Source organism: Apaloderma vittatum, unplaced genomic scaffold (assembly GCF_000703405.1).
Source record: "Apaloderma vittatum isolate BGI_N311 unplaced genomic scaffold, ASM70340v1 scaffold11090, whole genome shotgun sequence".
Taxonomy (NCBI): domain Eukaryota; kingdom Metazoa; phylum Chordata; class Aves; order Trogoniformes; family Trogonidae; genus Apaloderma; species Apaloderma vittatum.
In genome coordinates this window covers 87,283-95,228 of record NW_009694185.1, presented here as the reverse complement: position 1 = coordinate 95,228, position 7,946 = coordinate 87,283, and the positions used below count along the sequence as shown (strand labels likewise).

General features: G+C 37.3%; 1 non-coding gene across 1 annotated transcript; it reads right to left on the bottom strand.

Annotated features, from left to right (window-relative positions):
* Nucleotides 1-3,961: 3,961 nt before the first annotated feature.
* TRNAS-AGA lies at nucleotides 3,962-4,043 on the bottom strand. The gene has a single exon. It is a non-coding gene; the product is annotated as a tRNA-Ser (tRNA).
* Nucleotides 4,044-7,946: the final 3,903 nt, after the last annotated feature.

Genomic DNA, 7,946 nt, shown 5'->3' with positions numbered 1-7,946 from the left:
GCAATATTCTAAATCTGTTAGTGCATTGTTAGCGGGTTCAAAATGTAAGTACATGTGTGAATGTTTTTTGTGCACGTGTATATTTATGTGTTGTGGGAGAAGAGAGAAAACGAAGAGGACTAACAGACATTTGCAATATCTGGCTCCTGCTGGGGAGTACAGAAAAATCTGCGATAAATGAGCAGAACACCACACATTTAATCTCCACTGGTAACATGATGTGATTTTAGAAATCAGGAACTTCTGAACATTATGCATAGATATATACGTAGATATAGGATATTTAGTGTAAGCTTTTCACATAAACGTTCAAAAATCATCAGGCTGAAGAGTGAGGTACCTTAGATCAAGGAAAAGCCCCACACTACCCCCTAGTGATCAAAGTTTGGTGACCTCCAAATAACAGAAAATACAGTAAGTGGACTTTAGATCAGAAGAACAAAAAAATGCCCAGGAGCAATGCAAGCCACTGCTGGTGTTCTTTACTTAGGATCCTTTTTATGATAGAAGAATAAAGCAATGGCTGTCGAAAGGCTGCAACTTCCAATTCCTTGGTCTGAAGCTTCAGTCTTAGTAACCAAACAAATATAAAAATGTATATATTCAGAAGGAGAAAAAAACCCCTGAAACCTCAGGGGAGATATCTCAAGTGTTAGGATTTGTTAAAAAAAATAGAACAGAAGGTTTTATTGCAGCTTTATAGTTGCCAAAATATGTTTTTTCATTTTTTTGTACTACTTTCATTGTTTAGATATACTGATTTTTCAGCTATCATACACACAAATATACATTTCTTAGCTTTATATAATCTTGATATTCTACAAACCAAAAGCCAGGCCTGAAAGTAAAGAAGGACTGGTCTATGCATCTGAGACCAAAATGTGAATCTTAAAGGAAAAAAGGAATCACCACAGACAATTTCAGTATAACTTCAACTTTGTCATGTTTCACTAATTAAGAAAGTATTAGCTGAGGCAGGGTATATTCTAAGTGAAATCAATGGAGTAATTCGTGTGTTTAAAATTGAAAAGTACCTAAATTAGGGATTTTTTTATCTAATAAAGACGTACCAAGATAAAAATGAAAAGGGTTCTATTTTCATTTTGTCTTGCCATTTTTTCTTTGTGTGATAAGGTACTGAGTTCTTTTGGATTCTCTAACACGCAAGAAATCAGAAATTTATTTGCAGAAGTTCTCTGAGACTGATTCTGCTTTTGCGAACATAGATTTTATGCTCTATTCACAGGTGCATAACCTGCATAGGGAGCTCTCTTTTTATACATTACTTAATTCAAAGCCCTACAAAATGAAGATCTTTCAATATCTTTTGCAGAAGAGATGTTATGTATCCTCACCAGATTTCAATATGGTTAATTGCACTTGATCCATCATATGCTAAATTTTACATTAAATCTATTTGCATGGTATCAGAACCTCTCAAGTCAACACATGAAGTCCCATCTATAAGTAATACTCCTCTCTCCTTCCCAGAGGACACCCGTTGAGGTAATCTTTTTTATTTTTGTTTTCCTTTAGCAAGTTCTGCTGAGTGCGCATCCTCTTTTCTTTTGTTGCAGTTGTGTGAAAGCTTCATCCTTGCAGCTGACAACTTCATAATCTATGGGAAAGGGTGATAACGAAAGAGCTGGCAACTCTCAGTTTAGAATCATCAGGGCCATGGGACACTCTAAATCTGATATTCCATTTCATGATAGGCCACCAGTGTAAGACAGGCCATACAGGAAACAGTCAGCATTATGATGGAAAACATCAAGAGGAAAATAATGCTCATAGGAGGGGTTGGAAAGTGAATCAAAATCAGGCATTCAGGATTTCTTAGAGCAGATGCACTTCTCATCGAGATAGAGCAATATTATGTTAACAGGAGAGCAATAGCTGAGGCAAGCAGTAAAATCAAGGTAATAAGAAAGGCTGGAGGCGTGAAAAGGAAAATCCACAGCATAAAAAAGGAGAAAAGAGTAAAAAGAAATAAAATGCAGAGTTGTGCCACACACTGAAATCACCTTGGTGCAGTCTCAGACCCACAAAGAAATCCAAAATCATGGTAGGAATGAATACAGTTTAAAAACAAATCAAAAAAACCCCTCAATCCAAATATAAACCCAAGGAAAAATCAAAGATGTTTGAAGAAAAGAAACATCTGTTTTAGCCCTCACAGTCTAAAGGCCTCTCCGGAAGTGCATATTAACAAAAATTACCTTTAAAATGTTACTATTTATTATGGATTCATATGAAGTGAAAAATGAGAAAATTCATGCTGATCTGTTCCCCGTATCTTGAAAGTGATTTCTTTGTCCCATTTTTGGCACTGTTCTTGGGGAAAAAAAAAAAAGAGTAAAGGACTGATCCTTGCCCTAAGGCCAAGTGACACAGACTGGATCACATCCAAACTGCTTAGGGCTACCTCTCTCTAGAGAAGACATGTTGGAGAAAATTAGCTGAAGAGGTCCTAAAAAGACCTGGAGAGTAAGTTGAAAATTAAGCATGAGGCACTCGGGATTGTAGTGCTTGACTCCTCTGACTACTATTTACCTGTGCAGGCATATCTAAAAATTCTGTAATAAGCTAGAAGAGATAGCAGTAATTTTACCCAAAACGTAGCAATTTAAAATGGGTAGGAATTTTTTTTTCAAGGCACATGCTCTGTATTTGTACAGACAATGTAAGCTGGAGATTATAGGACTCTGTGTATTTAAGTTTTGTGATAAACACAAACAGTTGACAGGTTACTACTTCTGAGACTGATCTATTCAGTTATTAGATTCTTTTTCAATCCCTCGTGAAACTCTGACACAGCATCACAAAGTCTAAGGAATTCATACTTGTCATGCTCACAGGTACAACTCTAAGAATAAACAAGTAGTATATACATTTTAATTATTAATCCCTTTCCTTCTCACCTCCCTCGAGATTGATTTGTATCTTTTCCCATCTCCTTATATCTATATTTATTTTGTTTCTTACACACATGTTTAAATTTAATCTGATTGTGTCCTTAGGCCTGTTGTTGATAATTAAACCCACGTATTTTATTCCCTACAGCATGCATTGCAAACTCTGTCTCTAAAAACGAGTCTGAAGATTCTCCTTGATCTCAGTAAAACTATAGTTTGGTTTCCCTTCTGATTCATTTTGTATGGGGCATGGGTTTAGATTTTTCAGCTGGGGTAAATATGCATGCCTATCTTTAAGTCTAAAGCAGTTTTTCTGATTGATGTCAAGTGAGTATTTGACCTGTAGTTCAAACCTGTTAGCAAAGATGGAAACAGTAATCAAATGCCAGTGGTGTCTGGAACTGCAATTTTTTTTCTTTTTTCTTTTTTTTTTTTTGTTAGTGCTAAACTTATTAGTCACATACCAGCAGTTTCTTACTGTAGCAACCAGAGCTTTGAGGTTTAAGGTTTTCAAAAAAGTGTGGGGTGGAAGGCAGGAAGTGACCAGCAAATTTAAACATCTAGTTAAATATGTTTTACCAGAGAAATTTTTTCACTCCTTTTATGATGTCATACACTGTCCTAAGCTTTACGAATTCCAGACTCAAGGTTCTTCTTGTTGACAATACACAGACAGATCAATAGTAGATTGTAAACCTCATTCACCCATGTAAATTGGCACATCGAAGACATAGGAACTGTTTAGATGAACAATGCTTCGAAAACACCTAGGAATTTATAGCATTGTGTTTTTATGTTTGAAACCAATTATCACTTCAGTCTTCTCCAGGTAATGGCGTATTAGAACTATAGAATCATAGAATGGCCTAGGCTGGAAGGGACCTTAGAGATCATTTTAATCCAGCCTCCCTGCCACCAGGGACGCTACCTCTCGAGTAGATCAGGAAACGCATGGGGACCGAATGGGAATCGAACCTGCGACCTTAGTGTTGGTAGCACTACACTCTACTGACTGAGCTAACCGGCCCCCCTGAAAGGCATGCTGGCGTCACGGACAGGATTCGAACCTGTGTGGGGAACCGCCATTGGATTTCTAGTCCAACGCCTTAACCACTTGGCAACTGTGACTCCCAAATATTCATCCATTATGAAAGAAAAGACTGTTTAAACCACGGTCTTTGGACCTGAATATATTTCTACATGGCATATGAAAGCCCAGGGAAGGATCTTTCTAGAGAAACACAGAATTTATTTGAAATAAGTATATTACTAAACTTGTCAGCTTGGCAGAGAATTCAGAAAATATGTGTGCATGCAGAAACGTACATTTTTCTGATTCCAATAGATGTATTAAATGAAAGGTAAAACCTCTTTCTATGTACCTTTCTTTTCATGTATCATTAGATCCTCACAGCTAATCTACAAAGGTAGTGTGTACAAAAGCATATGGGTCAGTGAACAACAGTTCAGGTTTACAGTACAGAAAGTTAAAGAACTTCACTCAATATCATCACTAAAAGGAAACAATTCTGTTCATTCATTTTTATTTCCCCTTCCTGTGGCTCTGCTTTTTGAAATGCTATGCAAACATGTATCACATCCATTGAGTCTGAGCCCTTACCTTGCCACATTTTGATCCTATAAATAGAATCTGGCAGATTCTTTAGGTTGCTTCTTCTGACTTTTCCTTCATCTCTATTTTCAAAAGAATCTGAAAAAAAGTCCATGAGAAACTCAGAGAAAATATTTGTAATGGGCCACTGCAGAAAACACTGTAGTGATGGGACAATGGTTTCATGCAGAATCTCAGTAGGGTTTAACCATACATCTTGGCTTTAGACTCCTGTATGTTTTAACATGAGTGACTGCTGTATAACCTGAGCACATACTGTGACATTCGTACATGCCACCTTTAACAATACCACCTCTGCCTACTGCTTGTAGGAGCCCATTCCTGTGGAGATGTGTAATCACTCTCAGTGAATCTTGGTGCACCATTTAGAAAGTTCAGTATGGTGCAGGTAGCAGACTGTAAGCTTTGCATGCTCAAAAAATCGCACAAAGATGAGGAGAACATCACCAGGGAGTGGCTTGCTCAGCGTGGCGTGCTCAGAGTGAAGAGACTCATCTGATGCTCCGTCACCTGGGGTTCCCAGAATAAGAAAGGACGTATGATTGCTATTACCTTTTCCGCTAGTTTTAACCAATTTTGAGTATCCATGTCTTTCTTATGGCATGGATCCCAAAGGATCCCAAAGTAACTGGCATCTCCTTGGTGCAAATTGGCATTGAAGAACTAAAGGCAAGTGCAGAAAGCACTATTCAGAAACACATAGTCATTTTTTTCCTGGAAATCTCCCTTGAATATGAGTGCTCCTGAAGCTCCCATGTTATTGTCATTATTCACTTCCTTTTGTGATTTTTTTTCCTGTTTAGCTGTTCCAGATACTATTGTACATTGGACACCCCTGGGCTGATGACGTTATTGGCCAAGTTATCACTAGTGAGAGACAACTCTCCCACAGAGTCATGGCCCTAGTACTGAATATCAGAAACTCGTGACTTTCTTTGTATTTAGTCCATGGCTGTTATAATTCAGCACAGTGCCACTAGAGCAAAAGGTATTCCACTGATGTTCACAGATGTGCAAAATACGTAGATTTTTTTTTTCAATTAAAAAGGACTGAAATTGCACAAACTTAAGCCGTAGACAAATCCAAGTGACTAAGACCTTGCTGATTTTTATTCACTCTATGAGCAACAAATTCTACAGTCCCTTACCTATGTATTAAGTTTGGATTTCTATAGCTGTAATGGAATTCTGACAATAAAATTCCTGCAAATATTTTAGAGGTTGGGCTACATGAAGCTAGAAGATCGAATTCAGGAGTAACTGGTGACTACACAACCATTAGCCTTTTACCTAGAAAATTTATGAAGCTACTTAGCATATTTCATTGTCCACAGTTTTGAAGCACTCATGTCACAGAATTCTTTTGAAAATATCTCTGCCATTACAGTTTAACACTTGATTTTATGATCATCTTGAATACCATGAATGCCCAAGTTTATGCCACTTCAGCAACAAGTACCACAGCTTGTCTTGAAGGCGAAATGTGAACAGGAACATTGAGCTCCTCTATCCCAGATGGAGAGAAGCAACAGATCTTTCCATTGAAGATACATTAATAGAAGGGTTTCAGAAGATAAGCGAGGGGTTAGTTTCCTTCCCAGCACTAAGCTGCAACATACAAATAGTAATTTACAGAATAAGAAGAATGTTAGATAATGCATCAGTATAGATGACACATTTTAGGGTTACTAATATTGCATATGCTGCATTTAAAGGAATTGGAGAGGGAAAGCATACGATTCTGAAATAAGTTTCTGTTTGCCATCGTCCCTCTGCTCCCTGTGATTGCTGTACTGCAGAGAAGGAGATGTCTATCAGAGGAACGATGGTGCACGTAGCCAACGGTGGCTAGGGAAGGTTGCAGTGCTCGCACTCAGGGGAGTGCTACCACAATCATTATGATTTAGGGCACAGCTAGTCCTGGAAAGAAACCCTAGGGAGAGACAAGTTTTGAGGAGAAGTTTTATACCATTGCTCCTACTATTATTTCCAAGTTTCCAGTGTAGACAAATCCCAGGAAAGTAGAAATCAGAGAACTGCTCAGGTCTTGACGTGGAGAGGTTATAGACTCAAGCATTGTGTTACCACCTGCACAGGGACGTATTATCAATATGTGGTTGTCTCAAGAGACAAACTTCTGAATTTTATTTGCCATGTACGTGCTAAAGCTGGGGAGAGAGCCAGGTTTAGACAACTCAGCAATAGGGTTTCAGGTCATGTCTTTGCCTGTGTTGCTTAAATTAATTTCAGCGAACAAAACCTTAGGTTATACTTATGTCTTATTTACTGAAACAATACTGAATTGAATTTGGTAAATATGAGCTGTGTAAAAGCATAATTTTGTAGAGATACTCAGAAGGTTGACCTGTTTGTCAAAAATGCTCTGAATGTTTTCTGAAGGAAAACAAATTCTCTTTTGTTTTCCTTCTTCTGAAGTGTTCAGAATTAAATTTTCATTTAAGATATGCTGTGAGTTTAAACATTACACTTAAAGGCAGTTATTGTAAACTAATATTTAAAGCCAAATTTTGCTCTGATTTCTGCCACATGAAGCTACACTGTCTTCACGGTAATAGTGTGAATTAAAAAATCTCAGCATTGGCTCCAATTTACCTTCAAAAATGAAAAACCCTTAGCATAAACCGCATGCGAACAATTTATGAACGCAGTGTCCAAAGGTCTAGTGTTTAGTATCCCCTTGATCTAGCGTTTCACTATCTGCAGACGATTTGCAATGAGTATTGTGCTTGCGTTCTATTCGAGAGAGTAAGATAACAGATAATAAATATCTTTAATGGTTCATTTCTTTTACTCTCAAAATTCAAAGAAAGACACAGTGTGCTCCTGTGTCCTGCTATTTCAATTTTTGTAAGGTAATGAAAAATACAGAATGTATGGTGCTAACTGCATGTGATCTGTTGTAAGTTTTATTAACTAAAACCAGAGCTATTTCTTGTTTCTGACCACAGCTTTGTATACCAGATACTGATAAAATATGCAGAAAGTACAGAGACCAAGGCAAGCTAATCACCAACTTTTGTTCTAAGAATATTTTGCTCTGCAATGTAGGTGATTGTGATTCAGCATAAAAGGCAGCTGTATGCCATTCAGTACTCACCTTCATTGAAAAGGAAAAGGAATGAACATCCAGCCTTCTAACTTCGGTGAGATTCATTTCTGCTTTCTCTCTCAGTCTTTGTTAAAGAAGAAAAAAATTTAATGATACTATTCTCATTATACAGCTATCAGTTACATAAAATATCTTTGTTTAGAGGCCTAATAAAACTGGTCATATAAAGAGGAAATGAGATTTTTAATGTAAAATGAAGCTGACAGTGCTCTTCTATTACTATGGTCTTATTAGGGAAAAATTCTCTGACATCTGTTTATCCCCTGCA